Source organism: Scyliorhinus torazame, chromosome 3 (genome assembly GCF_047496885.1).
Source record: "Scyliorhinus torazame isolate Kashiwa2021f chromosome 3, sScyTor2.1, whole genome shotgun sequence".
Classification (NCBI taxonomy): Eukaryota; Metazoa; Chordata; class Chondrichthyes; order Carcharhiniformes; family Scyliorhinidae; genus Scyliorhinus; species Scyliorhinus torazame.
Genome location: NC_092709.1, coordinates 263671430 through 263698082, shown reverse-complemented (window position 1 = coordinate 263698082; position 26653 = coordinate 263671430).

Sequence of the window (26653 nt, the reverse complement as noted above, 5' to 3'; positions counted from 1 at the left end):
TCCGGGTGCTCCGGTTTCCTCCCACAGTCCAAAGACGTGCAGGTTAGGTGGATTGGCCATGATAAATTACCCGTAGTGTCCATAAGGGTTGGGAGGGGTTATTGGGTTGCGGGGATAAGGTGGAAGTGAGGGATTAATGTGGGTCGGTGCAGACTCGATGGGCCGAATGGCCTCCTTCTGCACTGTATGTTCTATGTAATTCTATGTAATTCTATGAGGGACTGATGCTGTAGGAAATGTTATTGTTAATGTTACGGTGGAAGTTAATTGAGAAGTAAACAGGGAAGGGGGGAGACATTGGGGAAATGTGGGCGCCGGTGAGGGGGGAAAGACGGGACATAGTTGGAGAATGGGGAAGGGGAGGGGGAGGGGAAAGGGAGCTGCGCCATAAGAGGCGGGTCAGGTAAAGGGATGTTCCCGCGCCAGAAAGAATAAGGCGGGAAGACAGGCGCAAGGCGGATGGGAGTTCCCCACATGGGGGGGGGGTCGAGGAGTGAGCAGGAGTAGCCGGGGTCAGTTGAAGTCAGCTGACTTACGGAAGTAATATGGGGGGAGCAATCAAGCTAGAAAGAGATCTAGCGGGGAGGGGAGGAGGGAGGGAGAAGGGGGGGGGGGGACAACTGGGTTGCTGCTGCGGAAATCCAAAAGGAAATGGCTAAAGAGTGGGTGGGCGGGGATGGTGTGCGACGCTGGGGGAGCGAGCGGGAGCGCGGAGGCGGGATATGGGACTGGCCTAGAGAAGGTAATGGCTAGTCGACACGGGAGGGGGGCAGGTAGCCCCCTAGTGAGGCTGATCACGTGGAACGTGAGAGGCCTGAACGGACCGATAAAAAGGGCCCGAGTGCTCGCGCATTTGAAAGGACTAAGGGCAGACGTGGTTATGCTCCAAGAGACGCACCTAAAGGTGGCGGACCAAGTTAGGCTAAGGAAAGGATGGGTGGGACAGGTGTTCCACTCAGGACTGGACGCAAAGAATAGAGGGGTGGCCATTTTGGTGGGGAAACAGGTCGCATTTGAAGCAAAGAACATCGTAGCAGATAGCGGAGGTAGATATGTAATGGTGAGTGGCAGGCTGGAGGGAATGGAGGTCGTGTTGGTTAACGTGTATGCCCCAAACTGGGACGATGCGGGATTTATGAGACGGATGCTGGGGCGTATACCGGACCTGGAGGTAGGAAACTTGATTTTAGGAGGGGACTTTAATACGGTGCTGGACCCGGGGCTAGATAGATCCAGCTCAAGGACCGGAAGAAGGCCGGCAGCGGCCAAGGTACTTAAGGGGTTTATGGACCAAACGGGGGGAGTGGATCCATGGCGATTTCTTAGACCTAGGGCTAGGGAGTATTCCTTCTTCTCCCATGTCCATAAAGTGTACTCCCGGATAGATTTTTTTGTTTTGGGAAGGTCGTTGATCTCTAGGGTGGAAGAAGCTGAGTACTCAGCCATAGCGGTTTCGGATCATGCCCCACATTGGGTGGACCTGGAATTAGGAGAGGAAAGGGAGCAGAGAACACTCTGGCGATTAGATGTGGGACTGATGGCGGATGAGGGAGTGTGTGCAAGAGTGCGGGGGTGTATTGAGAGATACCTGGAGGTCAATGACGACGGCGAGGTCCCTGTGGGAGTGGTATGGGAAGCACTAAAAGCGGTGGTCAGAGGAGAGCTGATCTCCATTGGGGCCCACAAAAGGAAAACAGAGGCCAAGGAAAGGGAAAGATTACTGGGGGAGATTTTAAGGGTGGATAGGGAATTTGCAGAGACCCCGGAGGAGGAATTGTACAGGGAGAGGAGACGACTCCAGACGGAATTTGACCTTCTGACCACCAGAAAGGCGGAGGTACTGTGGAGGAAGGCACAGGGGAGGAGGTATGAATATGGGGAAAAGGCGAGTCGCCTGTTGGCTCATCAATTGCGAAAGAGGGCAGCAGCGAGGGAAATAGGAGGAATTAGAGACGAAAGGGGAGACACGGTGCGAAGGGCAGGAAAGATAAATGAGGTGTTCAAGACCTTCTATGAGGAACTGTATAGGTCTCAACCCCCAGAGGGAGAGGAGGGGATGCGGCAGTTCCTGGACCAATTGAGGTTCCCGAAAGTGGAGGAGCGGGGGGTGGTAGGCCTGGGGGCACCGATTGGGGTGGACGAGGTTATTAAGGGACTGGGAAGCATGCAAGCAGGGAAGGCCCCAGGACCAGACGGGTTCCCGGTGGAGTATTACAGAAAATATGTGGACTTGTTGGCCCCGTTGATGGTGAGGACGTTCAATGAGGCCAGGAAAGGGGGGACTCTACCCCCGACGATGTCGGAGGCGACGATATCGTTAATTTTGAAGAGAGATAAAGATCCGTTGCAGTGCGGGTCCTATAGACCCATTTCATTGTTGAACGTGGACGCCAAATTGTTGGCAAAGGTACTGGCATCGAGGATAGAGGACTGTGTCCCGGGGGTGGTGCACGAAGACCAGACAGGGTTCGTAAAAGGGAGACAACTGAATGTTAACGTGCGACGACTATTAGGGGTGATAATGATGCCCCCAGTGGAGGGGGAGGCAGAGATAGTGGCGGCAATGGACGCAGAGAAGGCATTTGATAGGGTGGAGTGGGAGTATTTATGGGAAGTGTTAAGGAGGTTTGGGTTTGGGAACGGGTTTATTAGCTGGGTTAGACTTCTTTATGGGGCTCCAACGGCAAGCGTAGTTACAGGTCGACATAGATCGGAGTATTTCCGACTATATAGGGGAACAAGACAGGGATGCCCGCTGTCTCCATTGTTGTTCGCGTTGGCAATTGAACCTCTGGCCATGGCGTTGAGAGACTCCAGGAAATGGAGAGGGGTGATTAGAGGGGGAGAAGAACACCGAGTCTCGTTATATGCGGATGACCTATTGTTATACGTGTCGGACCCAGCGGGGGGAATGATAGAGGTTATGCGAATTTTGAGGGGGTTCGGGGATTTCTCGGGGTATAGGCTAAACATGGGGAAGAGTGAATTATTTGTGATACATCCAGGGGACCAGAGTAGAGAGATAGAAGGCTTGCCTCTAAGGAAAGTGGAAAGAAACTTCCGATACCTGGGGATTCAGATCGCTAGGAGCTGGGGAACCTTGCACAGACTTAATCTGACACGGTTGGTAGAACAAATGGAGGAGGACTTCAAGAGGTGGGACATGCAGCCTCTATCGCTGGCGGGCAGGGTGCAAGCAATTAAGATGATGGTCCTCCCGAGGTTCTTATTTGTATTTCAATGTCTCCCTATACTAATCACTAAGACCTTTTTTAATAAAATAGACAGGAGCATCACGAGCTTCGTGTGGGCAGGGAAAGTTCCGAGAGTAAGGAGGGGGTTCCTTCAGCGTAGTAGGGACAGAGGAGGATTGGCACTACCGAACTTGGGCGATTACTATTGGGCCGCCAATGTGGCAATGATACGTAAATGGATGATGGAGGGGGAGGGAGCGGCGTGGGAAAGACTGGAGAGAAAGTCCTGTAAAGGGACGAGTTTAGAGGCGCTGGTGACGGCGCCGCTACCGATCTCACCTAAAAAGTTTACCACGAACCCGGTGGTGGCGGCAACATTGAATATCTGGGGACAGTGGAGGCGACAGAGAGGGGTGCGGGGAGCCCTGGTGGGGTCCCCAATCAGGAACAACCATAGGTTCGCCCCAGGAAGAATGGATGGAGGATTTCAGAGCTGGTTCCAGTTGGGAATTAGGAGGGTGGGAGATTTATTTATAGATGGGACTTTTGCGAGCTTGGGAGCATTGGAGGAAAAGTATAAGTTGCCCCGGGGAAATTTCTTGAGATATATGCAGGTGAGGGCATTTACTAGACAACAGGTGAGGGAATTTCCATTGCTCCCGACACAGGGGATACAGGACAGGGTGCTTTCAGGGGTGTGGGTCGGAGAGGGCAAGGTGTCAGAGATTTACCGAGAGATGAGGGAAGAGGGGGAGGAGTCGGTGGGCGAACTAAAAGGAAAGTGGGAAGAAGAACTAGAGGAGGAGATAGAGGAGGGTATGTGGGCTGATGCCCTAAGCAGGGTAAATTCCTCTTCCTCATGCGCCAGGCTTAGCCTGATTCAATTTAAGGTGCTACATAGAGCACACATAACGGGAGCAAGATTGAGCAGGTTCTTTGGAGTGGAGGACAAATGTGGGAGGTGTGGCGGGAGCCCGGCAAACCACGCACATATGTTTTGGGCATGCCCGGCACTGGAAGGGTATTGGAAGGGAGTGACGGGAGTGATTTCGCGGGTGGTGAAGGCCCGGGTCAAACCAGGCTGGGGGTTAGCTCTATTTGGAGTTGCGGAAGAGCCGGGAGTGCAGGAGGCGAAAGAGGCCGACGTTGTGGCCTTTGCGTCCCTAGTAGCCCGGCGCAGGATCCTACTCATGTGGAAGGAGGCGAAACCCCCCGGACTGGAGGCCTGGGTAAATGATATGGCGGGGTTCATTAAACTGGAGCAGATAAAGTTTGCCCTGAGAGGATCGGCTCAAGGGTTCACCAGGCGGTGGCAGCCATTTCTCGACTACCTCGGGGAACGTTAGAGGGAAGACAGATGACCAGCAGCAGCAACCCAGGGGGAGGGGGGGGGAGGGGGGGGGGTTTAGTTTAGGTCAAAGATAAAGGGGTTTTGTTACTTGTGTATTGTTTAAAATTTCTGTATTGTTATTGTTGCGTTTGCTTTGTAAGAGGGGAAAAATTGTTGTTTGGGAAAAAAATTTCAATAAAACATTTATAAAAAAAAAAAATTATTAAATAGTGAAATAGGCCGATAAGACACACATTGTCAGGAATCTTTGTCCTTTTTCAACATTAGAGAAATTGAAGCCTGCGCCAGCGTGGCCGGCAGCATCCCTCTTAGCAGAGAGTCATTTAACATTTGCCCCAACAAAGCCGCAAACTGTTTGTAACATTCTGCCAGAAAACCATTGCTTCATAAAATCTTTCCTATCCTACACTACTGTTGCTCACAACTACTGATCTGACTGGCCCACTCATTTTTCTTTGTTTGTTTATTGACTATGTGGCTGAAGAGATGGTGCAAGGGGGATTGGGAGGTGGGAGCAGTACAAACTTGCCAGGTTACACCTGGGCAGGACTGGGACTGATGTTCTCGGGGGAGTATTTGCTAGAGTGGGTTTAAACTAAAAAGACAGGGAGATGGAAACCTATGCAAGGAGTCAGAGGAATCAAGGACAAAAACAGAAGACAGAAAGGGGAATAAGACAAGTGATAGGCAGAGAAACCAAGGGCCAGATTCAAACAGGGCCACAGTGAAAAATATTTGAAGCGGGACAAGTAATGTTAAAAAGTCACGCCTAAAGACTTTGTGCCTTAACACGTGGAGCATTCGCAATAAAACGGATGAACTAATAGTGCAAATAGATGTAAACGGGTATGATATAATTGGGATTATGGCGACATGGCTGCAGGGTGACCAGGAATGGGAACTGAACATCCAGGGGTATTCACTATTTAGGAAGGACAGACGAAAAGGAAAAGGCAGTGGACTTGCATTGCTAGTTAAAAGAGGAGATTCATACAATAGTGAGGGAGGATATTAGCTTTGACAATGTGGAATCTGTATGGCTTGAGCTGAGAAACACCAAGTCGCAAAAAACATTAGTGTGCGTCATATATAGACCCCCAAACTGTAGGGTGATGTTGGAAACAGCATTAAACAGGAAGTTAGAGATGCATGCGATAAAGGAACATCTGTATAAAGGAACGCCCTGGGTCACTGTCCATGTGGAGTTTGCACATTCTCCCCTGTCTGCGTGGGTTTCACCCCCACAACCCAAAGATGTGCAGGTTAGGTAGATTGGCCATGCTAAATTGCCCCTTAAAAAAAAAAGTTAAAATAAAATAAGATGGAGAGTGAAGTAGTTGATTCTGAGACTAGGGTCCCAAACCTTAATAAAGGAAACTACAATGATATAAGGTGCAAGTCGGCTATGATCAGTTAGGAAACATTACTTAAAGGGAAGACTGCGGATGGGCAACAGCAGGCATTCAAGGAGAGCATGGAGGAATTGTAACAATTGTTCTTTCCTGCCTTGCATAAAAGTAAAATGGGAAAGATGGCTAATTCATGGGTTACAAGTGAAATTAAAAGTAGTATTCAATCCAAGGAAGAAGCATACAAAATGGCCAAAAAAACAACAGGTTTGAGGATTGGGAGCAGTTTAGAATTCAGCAAAGGAGGACCAAGGGATTGATTAAGAAGGGGAAAATAGAGTACGAGAGTAAGCTTGCACGGAACATAAAAACTGACTGTAAATGTACCTACAGGTACATGAAGAGAAAAAGATTGGTGAAGACAAATGTAGGTCCCTTACAGTCATAAACAGGAGAATTTATAATGAGGGGCAAAGAAACGGGTGAACAACTAAATACACACTTTGGTTCTGTCTTCACAAATGAGGACACAAATAAGGTACTAAAAATATTGGGGAACGCAGCATTTAGTGAGCGGGAAGAACTGAAGGAGATCAATATTAGTGGAGAAATGGTATTGTGGAATTTACATCCAAGAGTACTTAAGGAAGTGGCTCTATAAATAGTGGATGCATTGGTGGTCATCTTCCAGGATTCTATAGGCTCTGGAACAGTTGCTACAGATTGGACGGTGGCTAATGTAACTCCACTATTTAAAAAGGGAGGCAGAGAGAAAACAGGGAATTCTAGACCAGTAAGTCTGATGTCGGTAGTGGGAGAAATTCTAGAATCCAATGTCAAAGATTTTATAGCAGAGCACTTCGAAAAAAGTGGCAAAATCGGACAGAGTCAGATTGGACCTATGAAGGAGAAATCATGCTTGACAAATTTATTGAAAGTCTTCAAGGATGCAACTAGTGGAGTTGATGAGGGGAAGCTAGTGGATGTGGTTCATTTGGACTTTCAAAAGGCTTTTGACAAAGTCACACATAAGAGGTTAGTGTATAAAATTGAAGTGCACGGGATTAGGGATTCCTTATTTTTTAATATAAATTTAGAGTACCCAATTCTTTTTTTCCAATTAAGGGGCAATTTAGCATGGCCAATTCACCTTCCCTGCACATCTTTTTGGGTTGTAGGGGTGAGACCCATGCAAACACGGGGAGAATGTGCAAACTCCACACGGACAGTGACCCAAGGCCGGGATTGAATCTGGGTCCTCAGCGCCGTGAGGCAGCAGTGCTAACCATTGCGCCACCGATGAATAGAAAACTGATTGGCAGACAGGAAACAAAGTGTAGGAATTAATAAGTCTTCTTCCAAATGACAGGCAGTGATCAGTGGGATACCACGGAGATCGGTGCTGGGACCCCAGCTTTTCACAACATATATTAATGATTTAGATGAGGGAACAAAATGCAATATCTCCAAATTTGCAGATGACACAAAATTGGCTGGGTGGGTGAGCTGCGAGGAGGAGTCCTTCGGTGTGATTTGGACAAGTTGAGTGAGTGGGCAAATGAATTGCAGATGCAGTGTAATTTGGATAAATGTGCCGTTATTCACTTTCGTAGCAAAAACAGGAAGGCGGGTTTATACCTGAACGACCATATGTTAAGAGAGAGGAATGTGCAATGAGACCCGGGTGTCCTTGTACACCAGTTACTGAAGATAAGCATGCAGGTACAATAGACGGTAAAGGATGCAAATGGCATGTTGGCCTTCATAGCAAGATAATTTGAGTACAGGAGCAGGGATGTCTTGCTGCAATTATACATATAGAATTTTACATAGAATTTACAGTGCAGAAGGAGGCCATTTGGCCTGTCGAGTCTGCACCAGCTCTTGGAAAGAGCACCCTACCCAAAGTCAACACCTCCGCCCTATCCCCATAACCCCATAACCCAGTAACCCCACCCAACACTAAGGGCAATTTTGGACACTAAGGGCAATTTATCATGGCTAATCCACCTAACCTGCACCTCTTTGGACTGTGGGAGGAAACCAGAGCACCCGGAGGAAACCCACGCACACACGGGGAGGATGTGCAGACTCCGCACAGACAGTGAGCCAAGCCAGAATCGAACCTGGGGCCCTGGAGCTGTGAAGCAATTGTGCTATCCACAATGCTACCGTGCTGCCCCACGGACTTAGTGAGGCCATACATGGACTTAATGAGGCCACACCTGAAGTTTTATGTGCAGTTTTGGTCTCCTTATCCGAGGAAGGGTGTTCGTGCTCAAGAGTGACTGCAGCGAAGGTTTAACAGACTGATTCCTGGAACGGTAGGTCGGACATATGAGGAGAGATTAAGTCAATTAGGATTGTATTCACTGGAGTTCAGAAGAATGAGGGGGGAATCCCAGAGAGACCGATATAATTCTAACAGGACTAGATAGCGTAGATGCAGTAAGGATGTTCCCGATGGTGGGGGTGTCCAGGGGTCACAGTCTGAGGATACGGGGTAGACCATTTAGGATAGAGATGAGGAGAAATTCCTTCACCCAGAGAGTGGCGAAACTATGGAATTCGATACCACAGAAAGTAGCTGAGGCCAAAATATTGCATGTTTTGAAGAAGCAGTTAGATATAGCACTTGGGGCGAAGGGGATCAAAGGATATGGGTGGAAGGCGGGATTAGGATAATTAGCCATGATCATAGTGAATGGCAAAGCAGGCTTAGAATCATAGAATTTACAGTGCAGAAGGAGGCTAAATGGCCTCTCCCTCCCACTATTTTCTATGTTCTATGACTTCACCATCTTTATGGTATCTTCCTGTAGCCTCTATCACCAACAGATACTTCAGACCACAATCTTATCATTCATATCTTCATTCATCCTTCTGACCCTGGTTCCTTCTTCATCTGCTTATAATTTGACCCAGGATGCTCAGAATGACACTTTCAAATTCCGAACTGCTTAGCCTTTGGCTGCCACTCCCAACGATACCTCGGCAGCAGTCAATTACCCCTCACTACCACATAGTGCCCTTGTTTCCAGCAAAATCTTCATTCACTGCCCCTAGTCTATCTCCCACTTTGCTCCTTCCATTCCATGGGCCACAGACTTGAGTGTACCTTGCACACAGCTGGCTTAAGCAAATGCCACCACATCTGGAGAGTCCATATAATTGCCTCAAACGTCTCTGTCAAAATTACCATTTCTTTAGAATGACTCAGGAGAGCATAGGAACCCTCAGCTTCTTCAGTTCAATATCAATGTATTACTTAAAGATCTCTTCCCTTCTCCTTTACCCTCACCACCTGCCTCTCTAGTTTCTCTCCCATCTCCCCATGCTCTTGCTGAGCTTATCTTCTTTATGAGACCCACCTCTTGTTCCCTCAATTCCATTCTCACTAAACTGCTGACATCTCAGCTTCAGAAAGCAGAGGGGTGGGATGAATGCGTCCTTCTCTGGCTAGCGAACTATAACCAGTGGGGTGCCGCAGGGGTCAGTCCTCAGACCTCAACTGTTTACAATTTATATAAATGATCTACAAGCAGTAACAGAGAACAGAGTGTAATGTAGCAAAATTTGCGAATAGTACTAAAATAGGTGGGAAAGCAGGCAGTGAAGAGGAGATACAGATTTTATAGATGGATATAGGTAGGCGAGGAGATTGGCCAAAAATTGGCAGATGGAGTTTAACATAGATAAGTGTGAGGTTATCCGTTTTGGCCGAAAAAGAAAGGCAAATTATTTTCTAAATGAAAAGCCGATTCAAAATATGTCTGGACAGCGGGGTCTGGGTGTCTTTGTTCATGAATCGCAGAAAGTCCGTATGCAGGTAGAGCATATAATTAAAAAGGCAAATGGAATGTTAGTGTTTATTGCAAAAGGACTGGAGTATAAAGGTAGAGAAGTGTTGTTGCAATTGTATAGGGTGTTGGTGGGACTACATCTGGAATATTGTGTCCAGTTTTGGTCTTATTTAAGGAAGTTTAGAGGAGGTTCACCAGATTGATTCCAGGGATGAAGGGGTTGAACAGTTTGGCCTTATACTCACTACAGTTTAGAAGGATGAGAGGGGAACCGATTGAGGTGCATAAAATACTGAAAGGGATTGACAAAGTAAACGTGGACCAAATATTCTCCCTTGTGGGGCAATCTAGAGCGAGAGGTCACGGATATAGGTTCAGAGGTGGTAGATTTAGAACTGAGATGAGGAGGAACTACTTCTCGCAGAGGGTGGTGAGTTTGTGGAACTTGCTGCCCCATAGTGGAATCTGAGTCATTGAATGGTTTCAAGGTGGAGATAGATATATTTCTGATAAAAAGAATAGGTTAAACGGATATGGCCAGCGGGTGGGGGATTTGAGTCCAGGAAGCGGTCAGCCATGATCTGATTGAATGACGGAGCAGGCTTGAAGGGCTGAATTCCCTACTTCTGCTCCTGATACCTATGTTCCTATGTCCTATGTTCCCTTCCTAACCACTAAACTGCCTTTTAATATGCTTCCTTCTCCTCATCTGTCCTGCTCCCTTTCATTTGCCTTCATCAGTGCACTCCTAAATTGCCAAACAGACCCCCTCGATTCTTTGAAACTTTCACTGGTATCAGAAAAAAAGAGTCTATCAAGCTGTCCGCCATGAAACCACAACGGATTCATTATCGAGGGAGGGAAATCTGTTGCTCTGGCCAGGCCTGTATGTAACTCTCGCCCCATATCGCGGTGGGTGACCTTTAATTTCCCTCTTTTGTGGCCCAGGAAGCCATCCAGGTCGATCACCATCTTTTCCTGACCAATAGGAATTAGCAATAAGGCCAGTGTTACCCACATCCAGAGAATAATTTTTTAAAAGTAAAATCTCCAACTTTACTTTCTCAGCAATACTGAATACCCAGTGCAATGCACTTTAATTTCAATTGCTATTGACATGACACTGATGGTCGAAAAAGATATGCGGCAAGATTCTCCGTTCCTGAGACTAACGAGAAATGGTGTCGGATTTGCCGGTTTCACGATTGACACTTGGGAGGCTGACAAGCTGCAGCTGCCCATTCACATTACAATCCCCACAAACGCTCATCCGAGCAAACAAGATGGCACTGGTTGCGCTGGAACATGCCCAAAAAGCTGATGGGTCAGCTGGGGCCATAGGGGATGCCCAGGGTGGACATCCATAAGACCTTTGGCCCGAGGTTCACATTGGGCAGTCAGCGACATGCGCAGCTCCATTGCTGCCTTGCAGGCCACAACAATGGTGCTCCATGCCTATCCACCCCGACCCCACAGCCCATCTCCTGGCCATGTCCCGCTACTTCCCCCGGCCCTGACAGAAGCCCCCCGGCCAGCGGCTCAACTGTCAACAAACTGTGGTTTCCTTACCCGCTCATCAGCCACTACGCCGGTTTCCCGATTTTTACAAGCGCAAGTGAACTGCGCCGTTGGGAATACGGCCCATTGGAGGCAGAGAATCACGGAGGACCCGGAGAATACTGGATCAGGCCTGCTAATGATGTATAAGCGGTGTTTACTGTACATGCATTCTGGAACGCACTGGCGCTACTGTTGAGGAGAATTGCGATTTGGTGTCAAATCGGTGCCCGCTGCGATTTCGGCGTTGGAACCGATTCTCCGCCCAATCGCGTTTTTCGATTTCAGCGTTGGCGGACGGAGAATCCCGCCCATGGAAAGTGTTACAAAAGTTCTCCAATATCATTTAAGTATTCCAATGAGGCTCTTCTCTATTTGGGTGGGAATTTCCTCTGCCTGCTCTCTCTCCGGCCTGTGTAACCATGGTGGAGACCCAGCATTACTGGTCTCTGCCCTTTATCCTCAGCCTAACAAGGAAAACAGATACACACAGGATTCTGGGATGAGAGACGTGTTTTGTAGCACTAGCAACATTAGGCATTTAAAATTTCAGACCAATGAAGTGGGAACTTTGTCATGATATTCAGATAAACATCATGGTGCAAACACACATACACACTGATGGAGAGATCAACGAACCAATCAATACACACGCAACATCACAGCCAATCACAAGCAAGAGCACACGCACTATAAAACAGGGAACACCACAGTTCCCGCTCAGGGCACAGAGCTCACAGCAAGCCACTCAGACACACACCATGTGCTGAGTGTCTCTCTAAGATAGTGTTAGGGCTGGGCCCACAAGTTAAAGGGTAAAGAACGAACCACAGTCATATGTTTACAGATGTTGTTATTGATAGTAATAAAACAGAGTTGTACCATCTGCAACCGTGTTGGTTTGTCTGTATAGCAGAACACTCAACACGACATAGTACCAGGACTGGAACCCAGCAACTGTGAGACCTACCTACACATCTTCAGGAATCCGCCATCCTGCGCCATGGACACCATCAGCCCGCCGCAGCCACTCCAAATCGCTGAAAACCTTGGCACCAACTGGAAGCTGTTTAAACAGCGCTTCCAGTTCTTCCTAGAAGCCAGAGAGAGGGAGAATGCTTCGGACACCAGAAAAATCATCCTCCTCCTCTCCACGGCAGGGCAACACGCCATCCACATCTACAACCCCCTGGTGTTTGCGGACGGTGAGGACAAAACGAAGTACAAGACGGTCCTTCTTAAACTCGAGCAGCACTTCAGCATCGAGGTGAACGAGAACTTCGAGAGGTGCCTCTTCCAGCAGCGCCTGCAGGGTAAGGATGAGCCTTTTCAATCTTTCCTGACACACCTCCGTATCCTCGCGCAGTCCGATTCTATGATTCGGGACCAGATCGTTTTTGGGGTCACCTCGGGCACCCTACACCAGCAGCTCCTCAAGATTAAGAGCCTCACCTTAGCCGCCGCCATCGAAGCCTGCGTCCTCCATGAAAACGCGACCAGCCGGTACTCCCAATTCCAGGCCAAATCGGCACGGCAGGGGTCCTACGAGGCCGAGCGGGTCCAGTTGATTGAGTTCCTGCCCGGCCCGCGGCCCGGCGGAGGGCGGCCATTTTGCGTGCTTTCCGCGGCCTCCCGCGCTTGTACGCGCCAAAGAGACATTGACGCAGAGGGACGCGACGCGCAGGTGCGTTCTACGCAGGACCGAACTGTGCATGCGCGATGGCGCAACGAACACCACGACGTGCGGCAACTGCGGATCCGCACATTTAAAGCGGCAATGTCCAGCAAAGAATCGACAATGCCTCTGCTGTGGCAAGATGGACCACTACACTGCCTGCTGTCGAGCAGCTCAGCCTGCCAACGCTCCCCAATTCCACCAGCCTCGCAGGGACGTTGGGGCCATTCAACCTCCATACACCGAGTCATACCCTGACGATGTACAGACCGGTGATACCGATAACCGGGAAGAATCCGCGTCGCGGTCGCCCAACTCTCCCTCATAATCCCCTGCCACTCTACTGACCCCCTAAGGGCCATCAACAAGGTCTCTATCACCAGCATAAACAACAGCGGCGACAGCAGACACCCCTGCCTCGTTCCCCTATGCAAACCGAAACTCCGTGAACTCATCTTGTTTGTCCGTATATTCGCCACCGGCACCACGTACAGCAGACGCACCCATGCCACAAACCTCGGCCCAAACCCAAACCTTCCCATAACCTCGAACAGGTACCGCCACTCCACCTGGCCGAAAGCCTTCTCCGCGTCCATAGAGACCACTACCTCCGATACCCGTCCCCTCGACGGGGTCATGACCACATTTAATATCCGACTAATATTATTATAGAGTTACCTACCCTTTACGAAGTCCGTTTGGTCCTCTGCAATCACCTCTGGAATACATCCTACCATCCTCCCCGCCACTAACTTAGCCAACACTTTCACATCTGCGTTCAACAGTGATATGGGCCTATATGACACACACTCTGGCGGGTCCTTCCCTTTCTTTGGAATTAGCGTGATCGTCACCTATGTCACTGTCTCCAGCAGCTCCTCTTTCTCCAGCACCTCGCTAAACCCCCCCAATAAATATGATGTCAACTCCAGTGTCGCGATCACCTTATAAAATTCCACCGGGTAACTATCCGGCCCGGGGCCTTCACTGGCTTCATCCCTCTTATGCTTTTTATTACCTCTCTCAACCATAAAGGTTCCTCTAGTGCCTGCCTCCTCTCCTCATCCAGCCGTGGGAATTCCAGCCTGTCCAGAAACCGCCCCATATCCCCTTCCTCCCCCCCCCCCCCCCCCCCCCCCCCCCACCACTCCCTCCCCCCCCCCCACCACTCCCTCCCCCCGGATCTGCCCTGTACAATTTCTCATAATACTCCCTAAACACCTCATTTATCCTCCCCGCCTCCCCGACTCCGACACTATCTTCCCTATCCGTATTTTCAGTATTTTTCTGGACATGGTCTGCCTCTGTATCTGATGGGCTAGCGTGCGGCTTGCCTTCTCTCCATATCTATACTGCACTCCCTCGCCCTTCATAGCCTCCCAACAGCACTTTTGGTCGTCAGCCTGTCGAACGGCCCCTGTAACTTCTTTCTCTTCGCCAATCCTTCCACGGTGGAGGTCTTCGAATACTCCCTGTCCACTTCAACTGTCTCATCCAATAATCGTCCATACTCCTCTCTCCTTCCTATTTCCGTGCATCTTGAACAGGATAATCACCCCCCTCAATCCACTGCCTTCAATGCCTCCCAAATGTGGCCGCCGATACCTCCCCATTTTCGTTCAACTGCGCGTAATCCTTAATCACCGACTGCACCTTATCGCAGAACCCCCTGTCCGCTAATAGCCCCGAGTTTATTCTCCATCCCAGCCTCTGTTCCTGCCTCGAGCTAAGTCGGACCTCCAGCCAGTGCAGTGCGTGGTCCGAGATCACAATTCCCGCACACTCTGTCCCCACTACCCCCATCAACACCTCTTCGCTCACCACAAAATATCAGTTCTGGAGTAAACTTTGTACACGTGCGAGAAGGTCTAATCCCTCTCTCCCGGGTTCTTCAACCTCCATGGGTTCACCATACCCATCCTTTCCATAAACCCTCCCAGCTCCTTCGCCATCCGCAGCCTTCCCATTGACTTGGGGCTCGACCTGTCCACCCTCAGCTCTAGCGCACAATTAAAGTCACCTCCCAGAATCAACTGTTCATGGCCAAGTCTGGGATCGCTCCCAGCAACCCCCTCACAACCCCACATCGTCCTAGTTTGGTGCATATACATTCACTAGTATCGCCGGGATCCTCTCCAATATCCAATACCCCGCTCACCGTCACGTACCTCCCCCCTGGATCCACACTTCCTTGGCACTTCCGAACCCCGTCTTCTTACTCAACAGGATGGCCACCCCCATGATTTTGAGTCAAACCGAGTGAAATACCAGACCCACCCATTCCTTTCTCAACCTAACCTTTTTAAAAATTACTTTATCAGAGTTACAAAGCCAGAGCTCAGTGTGGACAGGGGCGAACCCCTAATCCAGCTCCTTGCCTGCTCCAAAAACCAATTCAAATTCAATCCAATTCATGGCCCCCACAAGAGAGACATACCAGATGCAGGCATTACACCTGACCTCACGCTCACCTTAGCCAAAAGGCGGAGAAGCGATTTCTCAATCTAACCTGATCCCTCACCCGGAGGTGCGACTCCTGCAGAAAGACCATGCCCGCCTTCAAACTCCTCATGTGCGCAAAGACCCAAGATCTTGGGGGCCTGCCCTTTCTCTCAGAAGATTGTGAATCTTTGGAACTAATTGCCCCAGAACGTACTGTGGGTGCAGAGTCCTTGTGTATACGTAAGGTTGAGATAGATTCTTGATTAATAAAAGAATAAAGGTTTAATACTAATAATCTTTATCAGTGTCACAAGTAGGCTTACATTAACACTGCAATGAAATTACTGTGAAAATCCCCTAATCGTCACACTCCGGCGCTTGTTCGGGTACACTGAGGGAGAATTCAGAATGTCCAATTCACCTAACAAGCACTGTCTTTCGGGACTTGTGGGAGGAAACCGGAACACCCGGAGGAAACCCATACAGACACGAGGAGACCGTGCAGACTCCGCACAGACAGTGACCCAAGCCGGGATTTGAACCCAGGTTCCTGGAGCTGTGATGCAACAATGCTAATCACTGTGCTGCCGTGCTGTTTACAGGGAAATGGTAGGAAAGTGGACATGAGGAATGTTGGATCAGCCACAATCCCATTCACTAGCGGAGCAGACTCGAGGGACCAAATGGCCTACTCCTGGTCCTATTTCTTACGGTAAATATATGAAAATAGGAGAGTAGCTAAATGGCCCCTTAAAGGCACTGGCAGGAGAAATGAACATGGGAAGTTTTTTACTCTAAAGAGGAATTCTGTGAGAGATCATCCTATAGAAGTGCCTAAGACAATTAAGATACTGGAATTGGTAAATCTGGGATCTGATTTTCAGTTGAACAGTGAGGTAAGGAGTGCGGTTTTGCCATCATAATTATTGCAACAACTCACTGATGTGTGTAAACGTAGATTCTGACAAATGTTTACAAAATTTGCAAATGAATCGGTAAAAGACCAAAGGACAATTACCCCATTGATTCAAACTGTTAAACATGAAATGTATGAGTGTGATCAGGCAATACTTGTTGCAACAAAAGGATTAACCTCGGGAAGGGATTTCCAGGAAGAACAGTGGAGATGAGAAACTCAGAAATACTGGTGGGTGAATTAAAATGGGACGGATGACCTTCGTCGCCCAGTAGTCTTTTACATTTCTGTGTAAGTTTGTGCGAAGTTGGGGATACAGAGAACAGAATAAATAGATCAAGTTGTTGTGAATTTACAGATCTTACTGAGTCTGCAGATAAGAGAAGGGAGATTTACGTCAATGGCATTTAATCAGATTTCTGTCCCGCCCTTTGACAGCTTTTCACAGACTCCAGGACCTCGCCCAAGTGAAAATTCTTTATGCATGAACTCAAGCAGTGAGTTCTGGAAGGACATTCTTTTATGTTGTGTTTCATAAGTGATTCAATCTTAAACTGATGTTCATGCACGTATTTTTCAGTTGGGTTCATTTGATCAATATTACCTGTTGAGCCCAACAGTCAGTGGTAACATCTATTACAGATCATGTAGCTCAGCACAGATTAGAACCATAGAATTCCTACAGTGCAGAAGGAAGCCATTCGACCTATCGTGTCTGTACCGACACTCTGAAAGAGCACCCTACTCGCCTGCCCTATCCCTGTAATCCCACCTAACCTCCACATCTTTGGACACTAAAGGGCAATTTATCATGGCCAATCCACCTAACCTGCACATCTTTGGACTGTGGGAGGAAACCAGAGTACCCGGAGGAAACGCAAGCAGACACGGGGAGAAAGTGCAAACTCCACACAGACTGTGACCCAAGGCCGGGTCCCTGGCATTGTGAGGCAGCAGAGCTAACTACTGTGCCCTGGACCTGAAACCTTTTGATCTATATGATTCAGATACGCAGTCTACTTTAGCAGCAAAGATCTCAAAGAAACAGAATGAGACCGAAAATTAATTGTTCTTTTCAGTAGCATCCTATTTTATTCCACGCACATTGGGGTCATTGCTTGGCCTGTCAAAATTATACAAGGTCTCTCCAATAACATTATCTTTCAAGGAACAATGTTGCTCCAACTGAATGTCAGAGTTTAGATAAACTGTGGATAATGCCGTTTATTTGGGCTAGAGACTTCTTGTAGTGCCCAAGTTATAGAGTAAAACGTACTCAAAACAATTGAAGAATATTTACATATGTCAGTATGGGCATCTACCCAATACTCGAGTCCTAGCCACAACACACACACAACAATGGGACTGTGAGACGAAACCAAAGATGCAGCACCTGCACTACAGTGGACTGTATCCACAGAGCATATAACCCCCCTGTCTACTCTCTCCCTCTGCTGTTGATTTATTGTCTGCTGACAGTGGTCTGATCCATTCATGTTAAACCAGTTAAATTCCGATGTAACCTGAGTATCAGACAGAAGAAAAACAGAAAAGGAAAGTGAAGCTGTTTGAAAGCAGCCGTCTGGGTTATTACACAGTCACTTCATTTATTGAGGCCTGCCACTGCAAGTTTCTCTGCCTCCGTAGTCATATTTTCCAATTCCCGAACACTGATCTGGGATCCATGTTAGATTTAACTTGGTGGGATCACAAAAGGAAGAAAAGGTCAAAGACATTAAAGGCAAATTGCAAAACAATATTAAGTATGGCTGTGTGAGAGAGGGAGAGAGAGACAACTTTCTGGACCAATTTGCCACAGTTCCACTGGTCGGGGTTGGGTCTTGCAATTGGGTGTCCAATATTGCCCAAGTCATGGAAATCGCTCCAGCCCACCCTCTCTGATTTTCCGAGAGGTGTGAACACAGATTTTATGGGCACTGCTACATTTTCACCTTTCAATACTGTCACCCTGCAATTCTGCCGGTCTCTTGTATTTTCAGCTGTTTCCCAGGAGGTTGCACCAGTCTCGCATTTGAGTTACAGTGGGCGATAAGTGGACACATTCGGCCGAAGATTTTACCTGTGGAGTGCAGGCGAGCATCCCACCTGGGAGCGCGTGAAACCGCGTGAGCAGATGGCGGACGCGTGTCCCAATGTCGTCGCGCACTCGCGCGCAATGTTTTGGCTGCCGTGCGCAAGCCAGAAGTGTGCCCGCCGACAATCAAGAAGCCAATTTAAAAGATTTAGACAGCAATTACCCAGAACTTTACATTGCCCGTCTGCCTTTATGGCATCGTTTGTCCGTCAATATTTAATTTTCATGGGTCAGCAGACCCCTGAGAAAGCACATCGGGATCTCAAAGACAGGATTAAAGTAACAAAGCCTTATTTTTTTTTTCAAACTTTGGACTGAACTTTCCAAGCCCATTAGCAATTGAAGTGGTAGGTGGGACGGCTAGTAAAATAGTGAGTAGACCCCGGAAGGGGTGCCATCGGAAGTGCGACACGGTAGCACAGTGGTTAGCACTGTTGCTTCTGTAGCCACCTAAAATGGCTGATTCTCGATTAGAATGGTCAAACCCCGATCAAAAATGGCGAACGAAAGAGGCTGATGGGAAAATCAGCCAACAGGACTCAAACGGACAGCTGCAGGTAAAACAGTGTATTCGCCTCTGGGGAAGTCGGCCCAGACCGATACCTGCAGCCATTAACATCACAACAACCCAGCCATCTGCATATTAAGCAGCCATCCCTGGGAACAATTGCTACACATTAGCAACATAAAGCCGATCCAGACCTTTAGGCGCCAGCAGGGGCTGACACAAAGGAAGGTAGACGACCACCCCCCGATCAAGGAATCGCCCCATTATTGGAGCATATCGAACCAAGTGATTGGGACCATGTCCAATCACTTGGAACCAGGGTCAAGGTCCGCCCCGAGAGGCGGGAAGCCCCTGGGGACTATAAGAATAGGGGCCAAGTTCAGGTCGACCCTTCTCTTCCTGCTCGCAACCTTCGAGACCCTTCGACAAAGAAAACAAGTAAGTCTTACTCCAGCGATCGCTACCAGATAGGTGCTCATGACTATCGACTTGGACCAGCCTTTGAATCCCGCAGGCTCAGACCCAATTCGAAAGACCATTCGTTTCCCTGACCTGGTGGGCCATTTCCAAAGTTAAGTATTGGCCTTTAGTGGTAGGTAGTAGTCTAGAAGTAGGATTATTGTATAAGTATTTATTGCTGTATATAATAAATGATCGTTGATTTAACTTTTACTAAGCGGTGTGCTGCATTATTAATCATTACTTAAGCTTGAACCACGTGGCGGTATCAGAAAGATACCTGGCGACTCGTGAGCAAAGGTGACAGAATTAGAGCTAATAAAACTAAGGCTAATAAGAGCAACATTTTGGCGACATCCTGACGGGACCCGATCTAGAAGTGGAAAACCATTCCGGGAGAACCCAAGAAATTTGAATTAGAATCCAATTGGAAACAAAAACCACAAGTGTTCAAGCAGTTCTGATTAATAAGTCAGAATTCGGAAGTGTGTGTATGCATGCAAAACTAACAGGGCTATAAGGTAAAACTGATAGATTTTTGTTGCGTCAAAACTGTCGGAAGTCTGTATTTTCGGAAATTAGCGCAAGCCGTACCCGCATCTACGACACCACCTTAGCCCCCTGTTCCAAATTTAAACGAAGCAAGCGGATAGGAAAGATGGCCACACAGGCCTCATGAACCCCGAGGAATTTGCGGTCGCAGCGACCAGCAGCAGTAGAGTGGGACAGTGTCCCATTTGGGAAGAGGAAATCCGGAAATATCTCAAGGGCAAAGGATGGGCCATGTGGAATGATTTCTGCGATAATAACGAATCAGGTCCCGGAAGTATAGGGCATACTTGGTGGGAGAACATGAGTGAGATCCATAAAAAGAACTTAGCAAAAGCTCGCAAGCCGATGGCAATTGTGTCCTGTCTGGCACAATTGTGAGGCACAGAGGAGGTCGTCAGGACGCTCCGCAAAGAAGTAGAGGGCATACATCGTATGAGTAAAGTCGATGTATGCGAGGTTGAGAAAGAGAATCTGGAATTAAGGAGGAAATTAGCAGCAAAGGACGAAGAGGTGGCTGACGCCAAACGGGGTCACCAGTCTTGTCTGGCGCATTTGAGTAGTTTCCAGTCCCAGTATGAAAAGGCCTATCAGGACACGCAGCGTGCAGTCCTGGTGAGGAAAGAAACAGAGAAGCAGGTGGAGACGCTACAGAAACAGTGTAGTGATCTCAAGGCAGCCTTGAGAGCGCTCCACGCTGCAACCACAGAACAAAGACAGAGCACCATAGACCATGCAAAGTGCCGGAAGCAAATTGCAGATCTGCAGTCACTGCTTTCTGTCCAGAAGGGATTTCAAGAAACCTTTCGGGAAAAATTAGACCAGGAAGACGGCCCTGATTGGGAAGAATTACAGGAAACAGCGCAAAGATATGTTCAGGGAACATGTGCGCAGGGAAAGCCCCAAAGGAGAAACGCACCCCCACCCCCCACACAGCAGGTAGTTCAGGCTCCCATGAACCCTGTAACAACCCACCGCACAGCCACATCAGACGAGGCGGAATTCCTATATTCCACCCCCCTAATAGTGACCCAATTACCGGACGCGTGTGCAAAAATCACACTGTTCCTCCCCGCTTCAGACCCCCACCATTTCTTTGCCACCATCAAACATCAGGCGACCATGTATGGCCTGGATGAGAGAGAGCATGTAAAGCTCATGGTTCTAAGTTTGGATCCATCGGTAGCAGCAGCCCTTCCCAACCCACAGAACGTAGGAGGAGGCACCCTTGCAGAAATGCATACCGCGATCCTGGATGCGATCGGGTATAACCGGGGTGACCCCATAGATGGCCTAAATAAGTGTAGGCAGAAGAAGTCTGAGCACCCCACAGCGTTTGCAGGACGCCTGTGGATTCACTTCGAAGCCGATTTTGGAGACGTAGACCGTGCCCATTTGTCCCCAGACAATATGGCCAAATGGACCCGCACCCTTATCTCCCATGCCACAGAGGCAGGACAGAATGCCTGCAATAGTTATGATCCCTCGGAGGAGGCTCATAACGAGAAGTGGGTTGTTAAAAGATTGTCCCGCGTTTGGGAGCAGTCTGTTCACAATAGACCCGCCGCTAAAACCACCGAGGAAAAGCAAGCCGCCGCAGACATGCAGGCAGTAAAAGCCACACCTCACAACCCCGCCTGGGTATATGAGAGGAAGAACAGTCCCCCCACCCAAATCACAAGAATGTTACAACTGCGGACCAGTTGGGACATTTTGCAAAAGAGTGCAATGGCCCCAAAAAGCCACAGAGAGCCCAACAGACAGGCACTCTGATTAAGAAAAAGGCAGAGCCCATCCATAGCGTTAGCGCCCGTTCGGATCAGACGGACTTGACCGAAACGGACTGACGGTGTACGGGCTCCCCCAGTTGGGTCTGTGACACCCTTTGGGATAGGTCAGGACGACCCGTAGTCGCAGCGAAAATTCGGGGACAGCCTATCGAGTTTCTTTGGGACACAGGAGGGTCCCGCACGACCATAAATTCCTCCACCCTTTTTCAAAAGGAAACGTGGCCCAACACAGCCACTATCACCCTCAGCGGCTTCACATGCCACTCACAGCAGGGACACATCACAGCCCCGGTATCCATTCAAATCGGAACCATAACCACAAAACACCCTGTAGTTTTAGTAGACCTGCCCCACACAGCAGAACACATCCTGGGGATTGATTTTATGAGTTCCCACCACCTATCCTTCAATCCAGTCAACCAGTGTGTCTGGAAGATGGTGAAATCCGCTAGAGCCCCCGCAACGCTCAACATAGGGGACTATATGAACAAAATTAGCACAGTAGGTGAGTTTTGGTTCAACCCCACCACGCTTAGCACGGACAGGCAGGTTAGGGCAGTCCTGCAAAAGAACAGGGCAGCATTCGCGACCCACAAGCACGACTGTGGACGGATGACTGGCTCCGTACAAGTAACAGGACTGGACCCTAGACCCCCAAAACAGTACGGATTTCCCCTGGAAGCAGAGGGAGAAATCCTAAAAGTTATAGAAAGCTTATTAGAGCAGGGCGTACTAAGATCGGTAGCCTCTACTAATAATGCCCCGATTTGGCCAGTAAGAAAGCCCGACGGATGATGGTGCCTGACCATTGATTATCGGGAACTCAATAAAGTCAGCCCCGCAGCAGCCCCCACCGTAGCAACAAGTCCTGAGACCATGCTCAAACAGGGACTCAATTCCCGCTATTTCACGGTTTTGGACATCAGGGGCAAAATTCTCCATTATCGGCGGAAAGTCCGCCGATCGGCGCACAAAACGGCGCAAATCCCACTTGCGTCACGTCATAAAAATGGGCCGATAGTCTGCGGCCCGAAATGGGCTAGCAGCGACGTAACGGGATCCGCGCTTGCGCAGTGGTTCACGCCGTGCAGCGTCATACGCGCTGCACGGCGTGACGGCTCATAAGGCCGCGCAGCTCCCCCCCACCCGACCGGAACAGCCGACCGCAACACCCGACTTGATGGCTGGCCGTCGCTCAGCCCCGAGGTTCGAGTCACGCGATGTGGAGGCGCTCCTGGACGCGGTGGAGCAGAGGAGGGACGCCCTGTATCCCGGGCACGGCCGCAGAGTTGCCCCACGCCACAGCCGGCGTCTGTGGAGGGAGGTGGCAGAGGCCGTCACCGCTGTGGCCCTAACACCACGGACAGGCACCCAGTGCCACAAGAAGGTGAACGACCTCGTCAGAGCAGGCAGGGTGAGCCTCCTCCATATCCCCCATATCCCCCCTCCCCCAAATCACCCATATCCCCCCTCCCCCATATCCCCCATATCCCCCCTCCCCCATATCCCCCCTCCCCCATATCCCCCCTCCCCCATATCCCCCCTCCCCCATATCCCCCCTCCCCCAAATCCCCCCTCCCCATATCCCCCATATCCCCCCTCCGCCATATCCCCCCTCCCCCATATCCCCCATATCCCCCCCTCCCCCATATCCCCAAGTGAATCCAGCCCTAACCTTAACCTCTTCAATGCACGCTCAACCGATGGCGTGCATTCATATACCTGCCTAACACTGTTGCCTTTTACCCCCCCCCCCACAGGAGAAGCGCGCACACAACAATAGGGAGCATGTGAGGACTGGAGGAGGGCCCGCTGATGAGAGGCCACTGACCGTACACGAGGAAAGGGCCCTGGAACTGGCTGGCGGACCTGAGGACCGGGAGGTTGCTGATGCAGAGGTCGGGGCCCCACGAGCAAGTGAGCCACCAACAGCCCGTCCCCATATCCCCCCTCCCCTATATCCCCCTCCCCCGTATCACCTGATCACTGCCTGATGTCTAACCATGCATGCTTCATTGTGTATCGCAGGACCAAACGTCCAGGCATCCATCCCCGCAGATGCAGACCGCCCGCAGGATGCCCCTCGGAGACCACAGGAGACGGAGAGACCCGCACCCTCCAGCATGCGACGCCTGCAGGATGCCCCTCGGAGACCACGGGAGACGGAGAGACCCGCACCCTCCAGCATGCGACGCCCGCAGGATGCCCCTCGGAGACCACAGGAGACGGAGAGACCCGCATCCTCCAGCATGCGACGCCCGCAGGATGCCCCTCGGAGACCACGGGAGACGGAGAGACCCGAACCCTCCAGCATGCGACACCCGCAGGATGCCCCTCGGAGACCACGGGAGACGGAGAGACCCGAACCCTCCAGCATGCGACGCCCGCAGGATGCCCCTCGGAGACCACGGGAGACGGAGAGACCCGAACCCTCCAGCATGCGACGCCCGCAGGATGCCCCTCGCACACCATGGGAGACGGAGAGACCTGAAGCAACAGGGAGACGACACCCCCGTCACGTGCGGGAGCGACCACCCAGCGATGAGGGGGACAGCCACAGGCCCCCGTCACATCCGAGCCAGGACACCACTACCCAGGACACCACTATCCAGGACACCCCTACCCGGGACACCACTACCCAGGAAACCGCTACCCGGGACACCACTACCCGGGACAGCACTACCCAGGACACCCCTACCCGGGAAGACGAAATACCGGACAGTGACTCAGAGTGGATGGGTGGAGACGAACCCCCACCCCAAAGTGCCATGGACTCAGAATGGGACGAAGAGCACGACACAACGCCACTGCTGTCACCAACACCCTCCACCATCGCAGAAACACTCACCACGGTTGGGCACTTTAGTGATGAGGCGTCTGGTACACTCACTGGTGCGCACAACACAGCCGTCCCGGTACAGCAGGTGGAGGTAGGAGCAGCAGAGGGACCGGGCGGTTGGAGGGCAGCCCAGGCCAAGCGAACATCTGCCGCCCAGATGGATCCCGGGTTCCTGCAGTTACCACACCCACACATAGATCCGATGCAACCACCGACACGGAGACGAGCGAATAGGGTGACGGGTGGCCTGCGGCGGCTGCGGTCGCAGGTGGAGGAGTCCACCCGCGTCCAGGAGCTGGGAGTGGTCCCGGTCATGCGTGCCACCCAGGTTGACACCGCACGGGTGGCGTCCGCGGTGGAGGCAATGGGTGCGATGGTGTCAGACATGGGGAACGGTTTGCGAGGCCTGGGGCCTTCCGTGCAGGCGGCGTCTGTGGCCCAGGAAATGGCTGCCCTCTCACAGGAGGCCATGAGCCAGTGCCAGCGCCAGATGGCAGAGGCGCTCAACGCCATAGCCCAGTCTCAGCAGGCCATGGCCCAGTCTCAGCAGGCCATGGCCCAGTCTCAGCAGGCCATAGCCCAGACTCTGCAGGCCATGGCCCAGTCTCTGCAGGCCATAGCCCAGTCTCAGCAGGCCATCGCTGAGGGCATCGGCGCCAGTGGCCATGTGCGAGCTGGCGTCGCACTGTCGCAGACAGGGTTCGACAACCCCCTGGGCTCCATGGCTGCAAACCTGCAGACCCCTGTCGATACCAGCACGGGCCTCCAGGACTGGCAGCGCCAGATGTCGGGGGCGCGTCGGATGGCCAGTCCGTTCGCATCCCCCACCCATGTAGAGGCCTGGGGGCCATCGGGCACCCCGAGGGAGGAGGAGGTGGTGTGGTCCGTCCCGGCTCCCTCTGTAGGGGAGGTCCCGGTACACCGCGACACCTCGGACTCCCCCCCCTTCCGTCCCAGGTGCATCGGGTGGGCAACGGGCAGGACAGGCTGGCAGCTCGCCATCCCAGTCGCCCGGGCCGCAGCCTGGCCCATCTAGGCCAGGACGCCCCAGGAAACGGCCGCCAAAGGGATCCAGTGTCTGAGGGCAGGAATCACAGGAGTCCACCTCCAATTCTGCTGTACCGTCTGGGGAACCACGTAGACGTAGTCAAAGGGTCCGTAAGGCCAAACAATTAGACACTGAGTAAGTTGGCACGGGTGCAGGGCACAGATGAGTTTTAGGGGCTAGGGCACGTGCATGAACTCCTTTGGTTATTAAAGTCAATGTTACACCTACCGAAGCTGCCTTTGTGCTCTGTCCAAAGTGTGCGGGGGTGTCATGTACGTTGAGCGCAAGTGTGTGTGTGAGGGGTGGTCTTACCTCAGCCCCAGGTGAGTCTGCCCCCTTCCCCCTGGGCCGCCATCAACATCTCCCGGGCAGAGGACGGGACCGTGCGCTGCAGTGTCACAGCCGCATGCAGGGATGGTCCGGGTGGATGGTGGTACTGTGGCCATGGGTCAGACATAGTCCAACGATGTAGAGCCAGGAGCTCATCGGAGGCGGGTTGTCATCATTCTCCATGGCCTGCGATAGACACGCGTCCACCCGCAACTGGGTGAGCCCGGCCCGTTGTGCCGCCGGTGGATCGGCAATTGGGGGTGGGGGGGTGGTGTGCATGCGGGTGGGGTGTGTGGGATTGGGGAGGGGGGTGAGGGTGCTGGGTGGGTGGATGGGTGGGGGGTGTGGGTGGTCGGCTGTTGTCATGGTGTGCGGTCTGTGGCCATACTACCCGATTCCCACGCCCATCTAGTCAGTGAAGCGGGCGTCTATCAGTCTGTCCCGTGCCCGCTGGGCCAGCCGGTAACGGTGGACAGCCACCCGCCTGTGTCTACCCCGTCTGCCCTGACCATTGCCCCCATCCCCCTCATCTGGGGAGGACTGGGCCTCTTCCTGCTGCTCCTCCACTCCGCCCTCCTCTGCCTGCGGCACATCGCCCCTCTGCTGGGCTATGTTGTGCAGGACGCAGCACACCACAATGATGCGGCCGACCCTATCTGACCGATACTGGAGGGCACCCCCAGAGAGGTCCAGGCACCTGAAACGCATCTTCAGCACGCCAAAGCACCTCTCGATCACTCCCCTTGTC